Source organism: Pinus tabuliformis, chromosome 6 (assembly GCF_031772625.1).
Source record: "Pinus tabuliformis cultivar Carrire ecotype Pingquan chromosome 6, CPIR1, whole genome shotgun sequence".
NCBI classification, from domain to species: Eukaryota; Viridiplantae; Streptophyta; class Pinopsida; order Pinales; family Pinaceae; genus Pinus; species Pinus tabuliformis.
In genome coordinates this window covers 1,733,379,740-1,733,398,132 of record NC_142292.1, presented here as the reverse complement: position 1 = coordinate 1,733,398,132, position 18,393 = coordinate 1,733,379,740, and positions in this window count along the sequence as shown.

Here is an 18,393-nt window from a genome sequence, read left to right as displayed (position 1 = left end):
AAGTTGAGTCTTTATATCCTTGGTAGTTAGTTACCAGTACTGATCACTAGACAGTTTGGGTAGCCCCAAATAGTACTGCACACACTGAACCTAAGTTGAGCTCCCTCTAAATTGGGTCTCTGGCATGCTCAGGTAGTATTTTTCATGGGATGATGAAGGATTTTAAGCACCCTAAAATTCAACTTCTATATTTCAAAGATATAACATGACCATGGCAGCTTATGGGATGCCTAGCCCCAATGGTCCTAACATGAATCAGAGTTCCTACGGATGAGGAAATGAATCATATGTGGTGTTGTGTGTCTTCAGCATTAGGTGGTGGTAGAATTTCTGTAGTGGTGGGTTGATAACGAGTGGGAGGAATTTATTGCGGCCTTGTTGGTGTACAAGGAGAAAAAGTATCTTCCTCAATAGGAGGTTGACGTTGAATCCTAAGTTGTTGAAATGTTTGTAACATATGACATGTCTCGGCACTATGAGAGGTATTGGTGCAAAGACTGCACATTGGACTAGTACTAACTTATTAGATAGTGTGGATGGAGGCATTACTCATAGTATAAGATGATGACCCATGGTTGACGTCACGATATGGAGCATCTTGGGGTGGTATCCATATCTAGATCTTAGTATTGGCGTGACGTGACTTCCTAGTGTGGGTTTCTCTAAATGTTTCTCTCATTGCGCGAAAACGTCGAAGAAAATAACAATTCCTCATATGATGTGATTGAGATTAGATGCGACAATAACAATGTGTGAGTTTCTCTTGATTGGAGAGATGGATTTGTGTAATTTGGACCACTAAGAAAAAGATGTCTTTAAACTTACCCAATTCGCAACATTGATTTACCAGGTGGTTGGTTCTATCGCATAGGGCGCATGTGAGGGGTGATTTTGACCAGGCGGTCTGAGGGCGTTTGGCATTTTTGCTTGATCTAAATTGATGATGGTGAGAGGAGATGTGTTGATGGGGGGCTGGTTGAACTGCTTGTGGCATTTTTTCCTCAAATACACATAAGATAGATGCTTCATTCTATTGTGGTGTGGTGTGATCTAATGCTTCGGTATCTAAGCCGACTAAATTAGAATTTTCAGTGGTGAATCGCCACATGAATCCTAGTATAGAGAGGAATCGAGAAAGATGGGAGCATTGTCTCATGTAATGATTTCCTGCACAAATTTGGCAAGTGTGACGTCTTTGTCTAGGTCTCGTGCCTTGGGCAATGTGGGTAACCGAATACAATCATTTGAATGCCATTAATTTGGGACATTGGTTGATCAAATGATTTGGTTCGTGCCATAAAGTGTACATTGAGGTATATTGGGGTGTCACTGATTCGGGTTTCCTCTGATCATGGTGGTAGTTTGAGGGACTAGAAGAGGGATAGGAGTAAGAAGCTTCTTCCCTCACAACATAAAAATTGGATTTAGACCTGTCCTCTGTTGGTAGTAATGGGTTATGATTTTGGGTGAGTACACCTAACACATATCGATATCAAGGGATTTTGGGGCAGTGATGAGTGTAATGCCTGTATTATGCGCATATTACGCATGCATGGTTGGTGCTCAATGCCTTATAACATGTGAGTGTGCTCTTTTATCCAACAGGGGGAGGAGGGTTCACTGGTGCTTTTGGAGCATTCAAAAGAGCTTTGAGCTCATCTAACTCAGTGCACATATTGGTAGGGTGCCCAACTATTTCATACAAAGCACAAGGTGCAAGAACCATAGAGGAGGGAGTGTTTGAAGCTTCTGCTTTCTTTCTTTTTTTCTTATCCCTTTTTTTGGCACCGATTGGTGTCGGTGCAGGTGTTGCTTGTTTCAGTGTGTTATCTTGACGAGGAATAGGACTAACGCATGTCGCATTTATACCTTAGCTTGCTAACATGTCCTAAGGGACAAGATACCAGACTGATATTTCGAAGTCCGTATTGGGCAACGAGAGTGTTGTAATGACTTGGTGCAAGACAAAACCAAGTGGGGGGAATAAGAAGGGTGTTTGTGTGATGACACATGGAAAGAAATTAGGATTGGTAACAACATTGTTGTTGGTATCCAAAATTGGTTCTTGATCCTTAAGGGTGTTTGATGAACTCATCGTGCACATTAGTGCTCCAGTGGTTGGGGAAATATCCTCTATCACAGGTGGGTCTCCTTAGAATGTCCCTAGGAGTGTTGACAGTTTAAATTGGCGTGGGTTGAATTCAATTTAAGTGGTGATCCATTTAGAAGAAGATGCGGCAAAAGGTAGCACACCATCCGGTGCAGTTAATTTATTCTTCTCATAATATGTGAGTTGATCTATTGTAATGATTCTCCCGTTATGGAGGAACATCATTACCCTGAATATAGAAGAGGCTACTGCTAACATTTCATACATGTAACTTCGGTCCAGCAGGATATTTTAATCCAACTGAGCTTATTTGGGGAATCAATATAAGGTGAAAATAAGCTTTAATAATGTGGGTCAGACAAGGCACGATAATGAAAGTTGACAATATTAATGGATATGGACAATTGGCCCAAGGTTAGAGCTATAATGCAAGTGGCAGAAGTCAAAACACTTTTGTTGACCTAGTTGGCCCTGGAGTTAGTAGGGCTTCAAGGGTAGGTGTAAGTATGTTCTAACTGGCATGAAGATGATAAATGAATGTGAGGGATGTGTGATCTCTAACCAAGAGTGACTAGAAATCGTTATCGGGTACAAAGACATCAAAATATGGGTGGGAACCTTTTTCCTAAAAAATCTTTGTACACTTTTCAAAAGAATAGGAAGGTGGTTTGGATGCACAGGCATGGAGATAGGTGCCTTGTGCAAATGGTGACCTATATAATGATGGAGGTATGGTGTTCTTTTCTCAGGGCGGGGGTCCCACTGGTTGCTCTTCATGTTGGGTTGATGAGGCGAATGAAGTGATGCAGATGGTATACTGTAATATGGTGAATTCTAGGCCAAATGTAAAACTCGATGGTGCATCTAGCTTGATCCATCACAAAATACAAGAGGTGGCCCAGGAATGGGGTTGGTAAGAAATGAGTGAAGAATAATGAGGTTGATCTTCAAGGCATGCAATCTGAAGTGGTTCCCGGGCCTGGGTAGATGGTCATGGATCCCAATAGTATGTGGGGGTCTATAACATGAGGTGATCCATGAGTGGGAAGGCTCTATCGACTGGCATGGACGTTTACCATATGCAAGGGGGGGTGGTGGTAAACATGGTCGATATGATGGACCCTATGGTTCATTTAGAAGAAATGATGTTAGGATATGCAAAGTTTTGTGAGAATCCTATCATGATGAGTGATGAATGATACATGTTCTATTACTGGCCACTGGGATGTTGAGCATGGCAGTGTTAGGTCCCTATAATACTAGTGATTACCCCATTACTATTGTATTTGTATCCCTTATTAATGTTTTTGTGCCCCTATTGTGCCCATATTGTTATTACTGTGCCCCATAGAATCCCTCTATTGTTATTTTTGTGGCTTTATATTATTATTGTTAGGTCGGCTGGGTTATATTGTGACTCAGACTTCTATATATAGAAAGGAGGTTTTGTCATTTGAATCATCCAAGAATTATTATTTTATGTAATGTAAAGGAGGTTTCCCCCTCGAAGAGGCTGAATTCTAAGGCGTTGATCTATCTTTTCTATCTTTTTGTGAGCTGGTTTCATAACATTTGGTATCAGAACTTTGGATTCTAAGGTTTCACTGCTCCAAATAGGTCATCATGGCATTTTCACTATAGATTTTTTTCTGTGACATTTCAGAAGCTAAAAAAAACCATTTGAAACGAAATCACACTGAACCTCGAGTCCGAATTTCAGAGCTTTTCGCACTATATTTGTGGAGATATGATCTAAGGAAGTTGATCTTTTTTTAGACTCCTGAATTACATTCCAAACAGGTGACCTGGGGAAAATCGTCATAACTTTCTCTCTGAGCATCGGATTGAAATTTCATAAGAAGGTATAGAAAGAGGACGGACTGTAGTTTCTTGTATATATTTTTCATAGCCAAAGGTCGAAACAGTGACTCGTGGCACGTCATACAAGTTCGCTCTACTGAACTAGTCTATAATCAGGTCACTGTGGGAGATTTGGCATAACTCTTTCCTGTAGAATCCAATTTGGATCAGACTGGTGGCATTGGAAAGAGGACACATAGGGCTATTGCAAGCCGCAATTTTATAACTATATGATCTGAAATTACAGAGATACATCAGATTCAATATCAAGCTCCTACAAAGTGAAAAAAGGTGTGTAGTTTTTTAAATTTTTGCATAAGCTTGGTTTGAAAAATTAGTTTGAAGGAATTCAAAGGGCATAGTAAAGCATTATTATCGGTAATTGATGCCCTGAGAAAAGAAAATGCAAACACCTAGTAAGCAACCTGAAAGCTCTAGCATGACTCATGAAGAAGAGGAAGAAATGCAACATGATATATCAAAATTACGAAACCAAGTGCAACAAGTGTCACTTGCACAAAAGGTAACAGAATCTAAGATAGATGGTTTAAAGAAAGATGTAGAAGCTAAGATGGATTTTTTAAAGAAAGGCGTAGAATCTAAGATGAATGATGTGGAAGCTAAGATGGACAATTTGAAGATAGATTTGAAGACAGATTTGAAGACAGACATGGAAGATTTGGAGACAGATTTGACAAAGTTTCTACAAGAAATGCTTACTAATGGTGAAAGGGTAGTAAAGGAAACTCATGATGAGAAAAAAAGAAATGTTAATCATGATTTCATAGACTCTAATGTTGGACCAAAGACCCAAAATATTCCAAAAATTGATATGAGGAAGTTTGATGGCAAGGATCCCGCAACATGGATATTACAGATGGAGCAATTTTTCGATCTCAATAATGTGCAAAACACACAAAAGGTACGTATTGCAACTTTATATTTGGAACCAAATTAGTTTGTATGGTATCAATGGCTTTGAACTCGTAAACAAATTATCACTTGGGAAATTTTTACGGAAGAATTGACAGCACATTATGAGGATACAAAAAGCAACACTTTCTTTAGCCAATTGATAAGTCTCAAACAAAAGGGTTCAATAATGGAGCACATTGAGGAGTTCCAAAAATTGCTGAGAAGAAATTATTCTACATAGATTGTGAAGAGGAAGAAGAAAAGGAGTACGAAAGGTCAAAATAAGAGGATATATGCCGGAAACAAAGCCTAGATAAAGAAGAAATGAATTCGACCATATTAATGCATTGGCTGGAATTACCACTCCTCAAACCATCAAGATAGAAGGACAAATCAAGAAGAAAAAGGTAATAGTGTTGATTGATTCAGGAAGTACCCACAATTTTATTCATTGTAAGATAGCAAAATAATTGAATTCCTTCCTATATCCAGCACCAGAGTGTCAAGTGATGTTTGCAAATGGAGGAACGATAAATTGTTCTAGAAAGTGCCATAATATCAAGCTATCCATGGGAGAATATGTATTTACTAGCCCAATGCTTTCCATTCCAATGGGAGGTGTTGATGTTGTACTAGGAGTCCAATGGCTACAATCCTTGGGTACAATAGCTTTTAATTTTCAAGAACTTTTCATGAAATTTTCTATGGAAGGAAAGGAAGTTGAATTAAGGGGTATTACAGGGAAACCGAGAAAGATAATTAGCTCTGACGGTATGACAAAGCTTCTAAAAAAGGAACAACGAGGTGTAATTGCACAATTATGTTCGCTAGATGTTTCCAAATCATAATCATCTATTTCTCCAGATTTCCAAAAAGTCTTGGAAAATCATTCCAAGGTATTTGAGACTCCCAAAGGTCTCCCACCTATTCGTGATCATGATCATGCTATTCATCTGATTCCAGGAAGTGTTCCTCCAAACATCAGGCCGTACAAATATCCCTATGCCCAAAGGAGTGAAATTGAACATATGGTTGCAGAAATGCTAGAGGCTGGTATAATTCAACCTAGTCAAAGTTCTTTCTCTGCTCCAGTAGTATTGGTGCAAAAGAAGGATGGATCATGGTGCATGTGTCCGGATTATAGGGAGCTCAACAAGCTCACTATTAAAGATAAGTTTCTCATTCCGGTTATTGATGGATTACTGGATGAATTGCATGGATCAATTTACTTCACCAAGTTGGATCTTCATTTAGGATATCATCAAATCAGAATAAAGACTAAAGACATTCTGAAAACAGCATTTTGAACTCATGAGGGTCATTATGAATTTTTGGTCATGCCTTTTGGCCTTACCAATGCACCTTCTACATTTCAAGGTTCGATGAATTCCATTTTCAAACCCTTCCTTAGAAAATTTGTGTTAGTATTTTTTGATGATATACTAATCTACAGCAAGTCTTGGAAGGATCATGTTGAACATGTTGACAGGGTGCTACAACTATTGGAGGAGAAACAATTATATGCAAAAAGATCCAAATGTTTCTTTGGAGTACAAGAGGTGGAATATCCCTAGCAAAATTAAATCCATTAAGGAATGGAAAATCCCCACATCCATAAAGCATCTACGAGGATTTCTCGGGTTGACGGGGTATTATCGCAAGTTTGTTAAGAATTATGGGAGAATAGCATCACCTCTAACAACATTACTGAAGAAAGATGCATTTTCGTGGACTCCAGAAGCAACAAAGGCCTTCGAACATCTTAAAGAGGCAATGTGCGAAGCACCGGTCTTAGCTACACTGGACTTCACAAAAACCTTTATTGTGAAATGTGATGCTTCGGGAAATGGAGTTGGTGTTGTTTTAATGCAAGACGAAAGACCCATTACTTTTGAAATTTGTCCAATCAAGGGAAAGTTTTTACAGAAAACTATTTATGAGAAGGAAATGTTGGTAATACTACATGCACTTAAGAAATGGTGACCCAACGTAATGGGAAGACACTTCAAGGTAAAAATGGATCATGATAGCCTTAAATACTTTTTAGAGAAAATATTATCCTCTGAAGAGCAACAAAAGTGGGTCACAAAGATGTTGGGTTATGACTTTGAAATCATCTACAAAAAAGGGAAGCAAAATGTGGTGGCAGATGCACTCTCAAGAAAGGATGAGGATGTGGAAGCATTGTTGTGCGCCATTTCTATTATCCAACCAGATTAGATAAACGAAGAAAGGCAGGAATGGAAGAATGATGAAGAAGTGTAGGAACTTATTCGAAAGTTACAACAAAATTCCAGTACATCTGATACATTTAGCTGGCAAAATGATTCGTTATGGTACAAAGATCGCTTATACCTCTGTAAGAATTCCAAACTCAAACAAAATATTCTTATGGAATTACACACTTCTCCCTTAGGAGGGCACTCAGGATTTTTAAAAACTTACCATAGGGTTAAGAAGGAATTTTTTTGGGATGGCCTTAAATCGGATATTCAAAAGTTTGTGGCAGAATGTTTGGTTTTCCAACAAAATAAAGTTGAAACAATTAATACCCCAGGTCTATTACAACCTTTATCCATTCCAAGCCAACGTTGGGAGGAGGTTTTAATGGATTTTATCACAGGTGTACCCAAGTCTGAGGGAAAGAGTGTCATCATGGTGGTAGTTGACAGACTTACCAAGTATGCACACTTTTGTGCATTATCACATCCATTTAAAGCTAGTACAATTTCTACTGCATTTATGGAAACAATTCAAAAGATACATGGAAACCCAAAGACTATTGTAAGTGACAAAGATCCCATTTTCACTAGAAATTTTTGGACAAAATTATTTTCTTGTCTTGGTACTCAGTTAGCTCATAGCTCATCTTATCATCCTCAATCTGATGGGCAAAGTGAGATAGTAAACAAATGTTTGGAAGGATATCTTCATTGCTTTGTATCTGGTAAACAGACATAATGGGTCAAATGGTTGCCTCTGGCTGAATGGTGGTATAACACTTCCTTCCATACAGCAACAAAAATGACCCCACTTATGACACTTTATGGATATCACCCACCATCCATCACATCATATTTAAGAGAAAATTCTAAGGTTCAAGCAGTGGAACATCACATCTAACATCAACAACAAGTCCTCCAACTCTTAAAGGATAACCTCGTGTTGGCACAAAATAGAATGAAACAACAGGCAGATCAAAATCACAGTGAAAGAAGTTTTGATGTAGGTGATTGGGTATTCCTACGGCTACAACCATATAAATGAATGTCCCTCAAGCAAGCTAAGAAGGATAATAAATTATCACCAAAGTATTATGGTCCGTACAAGGTGTTGCAAAATATTGGTACTATGGCATACAAATTGGAGCTTCATGCAGCTTCTCGAGTGCACCCAATTTTCCATGCTTCATGTTTAAAGAAGGTTATAGGCGATAAGCTCCCAGTTCAAACAATATTTCCAGAACTTGACAAGGAAAAATTAAATTGGAACTGGAAGCAGTCACAGAAACAGGAACTCGACAGCTACGAAATCGATCAATTTCGGAGTATCTCATCAAGTGGAAGAACTTATCCACTAAAGATTCCACATGGGAAGATGATAATTTTATACAGAAGCATCCAGAACTACTCAAGCGTTGAGGACAACACTTTTTTGAAGGAGAGGGGCATGTTAGGTCCCTATAATACTAGTGATTACCCCATTACTATTGTAGTTGTATCCCTTATTAATATTGTTGTGCCCCTATTGTGCCCATATTGTTATTACTGTGCCCCATAGAATCCCTCTATCGTTATTTTTGTGGCTTTATATTATTATTGTTAGGTCGTCTGGGTTATATTGTGACTCCTTAGACTCCTATATATAGAAAGGAGGTTTTTTCATTTGAATCATCCAAGAATTTTTCTTTTATGTAATGTAAAGGAGGTTGCCCCCTCAAAGAGGTTGAATTCTAAGGCGTTGATATATCTTTTCTATCGTTTTGTGAGTTGGTTTCATAACAGGCAGGAATTTTTCGAGGTAGCTGTGATTGCAACAACCAATACCCCAAGTGAAAACATATTTTTTTATCATATAAATAATTTGAAATTAACTGAATAAGATGAATTAAAAAAAAAAAAAAAAGATGCACCTGAAGTGATATTATGAGCATGTGGCGGGTCCAAAAAATGAGTTTTGGGTTAGAATCGAAAGGACAGTACCATTATCCCCTTCCTTGTTCCGAACTGCGCCCTCCAAAATGACTAGATCTTTCATTAGCGCACTCCTTCGACTCGAAGAAGTGTGCCCTCATTAAGGCTTAAGCACATTGGCGCACCCTGAAGACTCGAAGCTCAATCCTTCAGCATTCCCTGATGTTCCATGTGCCCTCCAGACCTTTGAGCGCATGAGTGCACTCCGAAGGCATGAAGCTTTTCTCTTCAGCCTTCAAACTTGTGCAATTTTCTCTCTTTGATCTCTTGAGTGCATGAGCGCACTCTGAAGGCACAAAGCCTCACCCTTCAACCTTCAGACTTGCGTCATGCACCCTCTTTGGTTTCCTTTAGTGCACTCCTTCGACCTGAAGGAATGTGCCCTCCTTGAGAGCACTCCTTTGATCTAAAGGAATGTTCTGTCCTTGAGAGCACTCATTTGACCTAAACGAATGCACCCTCTTTCTCTCCCTTGAGCACACAACACACTTGGAAACCTTGAAGTCTTCCCCTTCATCCTTTGGACTTGTGACATGCACTCTACCTTGATTGCCTTATTCCCTTAGTGCATGAGTGCATGAAGAAGCCTCGAAGATTCCCTTCTTCAGCCCTTCATCCTTTCAAAGCTCACCCATACGCCTAGAAGCACCTTTGACCCTTTTGAGTGCACCGAAAAGGTATAAATAGAAAACATGCATAAAACATGGTAGATTAGGATATTTTCAAGCTGATAATAGCTCGTCTTGGGTGATTACAGAAGCAGGTATTCTAGTGACCTCATGGAAAGAACATACAAGGAAGATTGGGCAAAGAGGATAAACAAAGGAAGCATGAAAAGAACCAAGAACACACTTAAAACTTGATGATAAAAGCACCCCAAAGACTCCAAGATTGAAGACACTTTCGAGAGTGAAAGCACCAAGATCAGAAGATAAACAAAGAGCAAAGGCAGAGTGGCAGCTATGTCACCATTGGAGAAATTCAATGTCATCAAGTCAGTGTCAGTCTCAGTCATCAAAGATAGTGACATGTCAAGTCTCATCATATGATGATGTGGAAGTCATGATGTAGTATTGTAATCATTATAAAAGACAAAATGTAATCTATGGAAGTCCAAGAGTCATATGTGGAATGTGGAAGTCACTTAGTCATATATGGACAAAATGTCTATAGGAGAAGTCAAAAAGTCATATAGAGAAGTCCAAAAGACATTGGAAGTTCAAGAGTTGTTAAGAAGTCCAAATAACACATTACAAGTCCAAGAGTCATGAGGATAATTCAAGAGTCATGGGGATATGAAATTTCATTCCCATTATTATAAAAGAAACCTCATAACTCAAGCAAAGGGATTTTGGAGGCTTAAGCTTTGGCGATCTACTCTTGGTTTCTCTACTTGGCATAGGAGAGAAAAACTATTCTTTGGTGAAGCAAGTGGCTTAATGTTCTGCTATTGGAACTAGTGCCTGCCATTGTAATTGAAGTACTTGGATATTTCACCTTATAATTGAAGCTCTATGAGCCAACACATTTCCATGCATGTATCGCAAATGTTTTAGGAAAATTATTGGGATGTTTATGGTATATGTTGTGTTCATATGTACTGAAGAAATTGAACTATTTCGGTGGATTTGGTACTCATATTGTTGATTCAATGTGTGTCATATTTGCTTTAATATCATTGTGTGAACTATTTCGCTAATGAATATTTCCATGCTCTCGTGTGCCTCTTTGAGGATAGTACTATTACTTTCCTCTTAGAGACCCACTTCTTGTCTCCCCTCACGAAGGTTTCCTTTTACATCTTGCAATTGGTGCTTCACAATGTCAACTTACTTGGTTATTCAAGTTTTAAATATATAATCTCTTATGTTATCCGTTGAAACCAAGACGAACCAAAATCCTATGTTGTAGGGTCGAGATTTTAAGTTGAAGTTTCTTGGACCAAGTTTGATTTTCACTGACTTTGGAAAATTTTGGTTCGTTTGGAAGAGATCTTACTAGTGGGTTGACTCGGTGCTCGTTAACTTTTCTTAGGGCTATATTGTTTTTGGATTTGATAATTTCATTTCTTCATTAACACATTAAGTTCACCCCATAATATCAAAACATTATTCAAATTTACATAATTTTTCATCATCTTATGCAACTATGTAAAAAGAACAATATCATCATCATCAATGCAGTGGAACATAAAGGAACAATAGAAAACATCCACACATAGAGATACCAGGATTGGTCAGAGACCAAGGAAAAACACACTATGGGGAAACCCTTGCAAATTCTTCTTCTTATAGATTGTCATCAAATGATTCAGCAAAATAGAGTACAATGATCCATATCTTCATTTATGCATCTAACTAGGAAAAACAACTACAACATCCTTGAAACAAACCCAACAAAGCTTATACTCAAAATATTGATTCTGAAATTTGTATTGAATTGTCACTAACTGCAGTGACTGTCGAACCCTGCGGTCACTGAGTGAAATATTCAGACAATTGAGATTTCATATTTTAATTCCCAGTCACATGGAGGAGGAGTCATTTGAGAAACTTTAGCAACATAGTCGCACCCTTAAGCCTGGCGAGTGAGTCACTGTGTCTGTGAAAACCCTAACTACTAGTCACATGCACAGTGAGCTGTGTGTGTGGCTGGAAGGCTTCAGTCACACGCATGATCCTTTGTGGAAGAGAATGTGGTCGAGATCCTTTTGTGTTATGCCTACGACTGTGGCCCAATCCTAGATCAAAATTGCCAGCTTTGGACCCTACAATTTCACCTCAAAGTGAGCTTATTCCTTCGCGAATGAGCCTCATACATGTGCAAGCCAAAAACCAAGATAGAAGAGGGTCTTATGATTGTTTCCAAATGAGGTAGAGGACACTTGTTTTTATAGCCTTCCAAGAGGGTCCACTTTGCATTAGGGTCAACCTTATCAAATATGCACATGGGTTTTTATTCATAAATACACTTTCCCTTATCCGATTTGAGTGATATTTATGTCGATTTTGGTCCTCTCGAAAAGAGGAATTCAATGCAATTATTATCTCCATCAAGTCAGTTTGCCAAAGTGGAATTTGACCGCAATTGCATATTTTTAACACTCCTCAACGAGGAGGAATTCCACTTGTCAATATATGTCCATCGATCAATATCTCATCCTAACGTCATATTTCCTATCTCAAGTATCCCATCATCTTGAATCATCAATGTTCATCTTGATTCATCTCTTGCTTATTCTTATTTATCTCTTGATTATCCCTGCTCATATGTTGAACATTCTAAAATCTAACAGAAGAATAATTAGTCATCGGAGGGGAGCATAAGTTACCGCCCTTTTATTCATCGGGCTACTACCTGGAGACTCTGCCAGCGAAATACTACCCGAAAACACTAGCTGGGAGTCAGATCTACGACATGCATCATCATTAGAGAGCATATCATCAGGGAGCACATCTCAACCTAGAACCACATCGAGGATCACATCTCGATCTGAACTCTCATGGGGGAGTTATACATCTACAACCCCATATCGAGAAATAGGATATCTAGACACACAGGGGAGCACATCTCAACCCTGGTATCACAACGGGGAGCTCATTCCCAACTTGGAAACGCATAGGGTTATCTCAACCCAATCCTATTGCCTATTGATCTTCCCATCAATGACTCTAAGCAGTCATGTGGTAGAACACCTACATCATAATCCAGCTTGGACGAGATACCCAACTTACCAAGAGGTATGGATCACACGCTTCCAAGTCTCCTCAACCCATTGGCCAGATGGGGAGGGACTATCCCAATAAGCCTTGCTTGTGAGTATGATGCCAAATGGGGTATACTCTGCAAAGAAAAAGATAGGGTAAGCTACTACTCCAACCCTATGGTTTACAGATAGGGGTGATACCCTATTGTCTATATTTCTCTCAACCCCAGGAACCCTCTATCTTAATTTCTGACCATGGGATCTCAGACAGGGGGAGAAGAGTTGGCTCAGTGTTCTCGATCAGTGATGCTCTCATCATACTCATATCTAGTATCAGCTTGATCATCATGTAGCAATAGTCGCAGTATCCTATTCATGCAAGACATCAAATCAAATATCATATTAGAACATAACAATAATCATATATATATATATATATATATATATATATATATATATATATATATATATATATATCCTCCCTCTCAAGGAGGTTCCAACAATAAGTTTAAGCAGAAATGTCTCAATATATGAAGGTAACTCAGTCCCAGCTATATGTTGAATTCTTTATCAATCAGTTCCCATTTTTTTCATCATAATGTATCCATGTCATTTCAGATCCTTCTCACATGGATCCCCAAGGAGCTTCTTCACCTGCCACATGGCTAGTCATGCTAACAACATCGTACTCAACCTTGATCATGCTATGGACCTCTCATCCAAGATATCATGGTAGATCTCATACTAAGGCAACATCCAAATGTGTTAATCTCATTAATAACAATCTAAGCATCATCAGTACACCCAACATCGTACTCCACCTCAATTGTGCTATGGACCTCTCATCCAAGATATCATGGCAGATCTCATGCTAAGGCAGCATCCAAATGTGCTCATCTCATCAATAATGATATAAGCATCATCAATGCACCTAAGTAGTCACATATCACAGGAAGATCATCTCATGCAAGTAATTTTAAGGATGTTAGGCATCAACTCAATGTGAATGAAGCGGTTCAATCATGAATCAACTTAGGTTCTATGCACATCACGTATATATATGAGTGGATGTTCAAAACAGAACATCAATGCTTCAATCAACTATCAATTTCCAAGTCAAGTTCAACAATATATTTTCACAACTTCTTGAAATTCAATCGGAGTGTCCAAGGATTTTCATTTCCACTTTCCAATACTTCTTCGATAGCTTCGCAATATAGATTTTATTTTCCCAACTTCAGAAATTGATTCGTCATTTTGAACTTCAAAATCCATCTCCATCTTGCATTGATCATCATAGGGTCATTTCCTGTCAAGAGTATACCATCAATATAAAACGAAAATCAAAATCAAAGTCATACCTTGGGACTCTTCTAAAGTAGAGGTTTGGATCAACACATCTTCTTCTATGCTTCACTAGATAATTGTCAATGCATACATATCTGTATCAGGGAGCTTGCTTCATACAATGCTCTCTGCAAATATAACACTTTTCCAAACCAATATGCTCAAATCAACTAAGTCAGCTCATCACAGTTTAGAAGCCGGATCAAAATTGATATCAAAGTCATCAGAGTATCAATTCTTTAGACCAGATGACATGTAGGGCTCATATCAAGTCTTGAATTCATCTATTTATCAAGTTTTCATCTATCATGCAATATCAATCCAAACTTCATCAATTCATTCTCATGATGATAATACTAGATGCAAATGTATACACCAAAGATAAGTCATTTAGGTTCCATCTTCATATTGAATCACAACTATCAATACTTCAACCATTGTGCTAGGAACAAGGAGGTCAATACAAAACCATTTTTGAATACCCATATAAGTCATTAGAAGTCACTATGCTCATATATCATTGTCATCAATGAAAATCATCAATTGTCAAATCAAATCATTAGTCATCATGTCAAATCCAAATTTTCTATCTATATTCCAAAACATATCTCAATCATCAAGTCAAAGTTCTAAGTCATTTCCAAACACTACTCATACATATCAGCCAAATCATGCCAAACTCCTGTAGCAAAAACTTTCATCATAATGACACATCTATATGCATATCCCAATCACCTCCAAGCACAAATTCAGTCTACATATTGATATTATAATAATTAATTCAAACTTTCATGCTCATAGAACTTTCTATTATTTGTTTCATGTCTATAGGAATGACATCTTTCATGTGAACATTTGATTTCATTCACAAAACTTCATTTTTTTGTCCTGTAGGCATAGTTTCACCCATAGGCCTTCCTCTGTGTGGTTGGGAGATTACAATTGCACCCTTCAAGATGTTATGCGAGCAACTGTGGTTTCCCAACTGCCAAACCCTAGCTCAGAACTGACATAGTTCCTTGGTCGCACCCTTGAGCTTGCATCTGTGCGGCTGGGAAGCTATAGTCGCACTTATGGATTTTTTTCATGCCACTGAGGCTTAGAGTGAGATAAAACTATCTCACCTCATATCAGACCTTTGTTGCAGATCAACAATGTCAAATATATGTCTATGCATGCCCATAAATCATATCTCAACAGTAAAGAATATATATAATGCAAATGGTAATAGGAGTAAGAATCTTATGGAGAGATTCTTTCTCTGAATGGGAATCCACTTAAGTCATCTTCATTCATGTTATCAACCTGTCTATAATACTGTCATGCATTAGTAGATCTATTAGATCATAAAGTCAAACATATAACCATCATGGTCATAACATGTTAACATAAGCTACTACATCATCACATCTTGTTATCAATATTTTTTCGAGGGTTAGATTCATATGATAAGGGAAGCTGACATGTATGACATCAGTCTTCAAACATCATGAACACAATATCGCTTAAATAGCTTAATCCACTAAATCAAGTCATCCAAATTTACCATATAACATAATTACCAACTTACGAAGGTCAACAAGAAAATTATGAATATCAAACTTATTGCCAAACTTCCATCATCATGGTTACCATGCTTATCATTATCAATAGGATCAAGTCAGATCATTCGATAAAACTTTACCAAAACAACAAGAGTGTCAAACCTTTTTCCATACTTTCATCAATAGTATGGTATATAGAAATCAATGAACTATCCTTCTATATGAAATATTTCATGTCTTATGCATGTCAAGTGTCAAGAGTATCATCTACTAGCATCAAAGTGCTAGCCTTCTTTATGGGATCAAGATATCCAAAAGATAGATGTTAACCAAACATCAAGTATACCAATATATCAAAGATCAACATTAAGTAGCCTCATAGAATCAAGAAGTTCATTATGTCTAGAAGGTAAGATACTTGTTTAATATCAAGTGCACCATTTCATCATAAGAACCATGAATGCAAATTACTTTCACATGTATGCATGTACCATATGAGAAGGAGACATTATCATCATACCTTAGGGCTTACCTTGCCGATACATTTTAAACATAACATTGAAACAATATATTCAAATAACTTTGCACCTTTTCATTTGACATCGGCAACTTGTACCACTTTTTCACATTTTCATCAGGTGCCTCGTTACCTTTTCCAGCTCTAGCTTTTCTATCCTGCATCTCAAATGATCCTCAAGAAGGACCCTCTTATTACATCTCATCAAGGAGGTTAGAAACATCTAAATACTCAAATATACATGCAGGAAGTATAAGTAATGATCAAAACAATAATCAGATCCATAAGTCTAGAAAAAATAAATACATAAAGGAACATCATAAGTGAAGAAATACTTGTCTTCAATGAGAGGTGATTCTCTCCCTCTTGAACTAGCCATCATTGTACATTTCCCACGTAACAATGTTGCCTTCAATCAACTTTATCAACAACCAGGCCTATTAAAGACTATCCCATCTAGGGCTTCATCAAATCTGTCACAAGTGCTTGAACATCTTTCTTCTGACCATGCTAGGGTTTCTAGATTTCATATCTCAAATCTTGTCATAAACAACGGCTTCTCTCAAACCCTAACTTCATGATATCCATCAAAACCTAATACAAAAATTGCCTAAGGTTTTCTTCAAACCCTAAAATTATTTTAGGTCTCCTCCATCTTCTCTTGATTCCATCAAAGGTGTCTCCAAGGGGGTGATCTCCATCACTTTTCTTCAACCCAACTCTAATACCATGTTAATTTTTCTTAGGGCTATATTGTTCTTTGCTTTGATAATTGCATTTCTTCATTAACACATTAAGCTCACCCCATAACATCAAAACATTATTAAGATTTACATCATTATTCATCATCATATGCAACTATATAGAAAGAATAATACCATCATCATCAATGTAGCGAAACATAAAGGAACAATAGGAGAAAAGTATTCACACATAAAGACACCAGGATTGGTCGGAGACCAGGGAAAAACCCACTATGGGAAACCCTAGCAAATTCTTCTTCTTATAGATTGTCATCAAATGATTCCGTAAAAGAGAGTACAATGATCCATATCTTCATTTATGTAGCTAACCAGAAAAAACAACAACAACATCCTCGAAACAAACCCAACATATCTTATACTCGAAATATTGATTTTGAAATCTGTATTGAACTGTCACTTACAGCAGTCAACTACCAAACCCTACGGTGACTGAGTGAAATCTTCGAACAACTGAGATTTCATATTTTAGTTCCCAGTCGCACGGAGGAGTCATCTGAGCGAAGCATCACATTCGCATCCTTAAACCTGGTGAGCAAGCGACTAGGTTCAGATATGATCTGTGGCAAGCGAACGATTGTGTTTGTGAAAACCCTACTCCTAGTCACATGAACAGTGAGTTGTATGTGCGACTGGAATGGTCCCACCCTAACCCCCTTATTTATGTAATAGGATCAATTCATAGTTATAGTTAAGTAAAGAGTCAATAAATCCCATATTAATAATTGTAAGTGGTTAACCCGCATTTAATGAAGGGACCATAGTTAGTTGCAAATGGGCCATGGTATTAGATAGATGGTATTAATAAGAACCATGGTATTGCCCCATGGTATTGCATGTACGAATCCTATATAAAGGATAGAGACTCCCCTCGAGGAGCATCGTGTCTTATTTTGTAATTGAGCTCAACTCTGTTGGAGGTTGCCCCCTCGAAGAGGCAAGTGAACATTGCTTTCTGAATAATAAAATACTTGTTGTTATTTCTCATTGTTCTATGTTCTGGGTATATTTCCTCACAAATTTGGTATTCTGGTATCATCTTATAGGTTAAGAGCATAACAAGTGGTATCAAAGCGCTTTCCAGGGCCGGTGGGATCTTCAATTTTTAGCAAAAAAAAAAATTGGCTAGAGACGTGTTTCAGCGTCTTTAAACCACGGGATCTGTCGTTGAGCGCATAAACCTATGGATTTGGGGAGGCATGCACACAGGAAATATAAAAGGTGGTCACGCTTGTTGGACTCCCTTGTAACCCCTGTGGGTACCCCTTCGAGTAGTAGCGCATTAGACAAAACCACGCACGGACTGTCTTCCAAGTACCCTCTGGGTATATCGGAAACCCCCTAGCTCCCTTGAAACCTTGCCATAGATAAACCATCGGCCGTCTTGATACTACAGTACACGGAGAACAGCACTCGGAAAGATTACTCGCGCATACGATA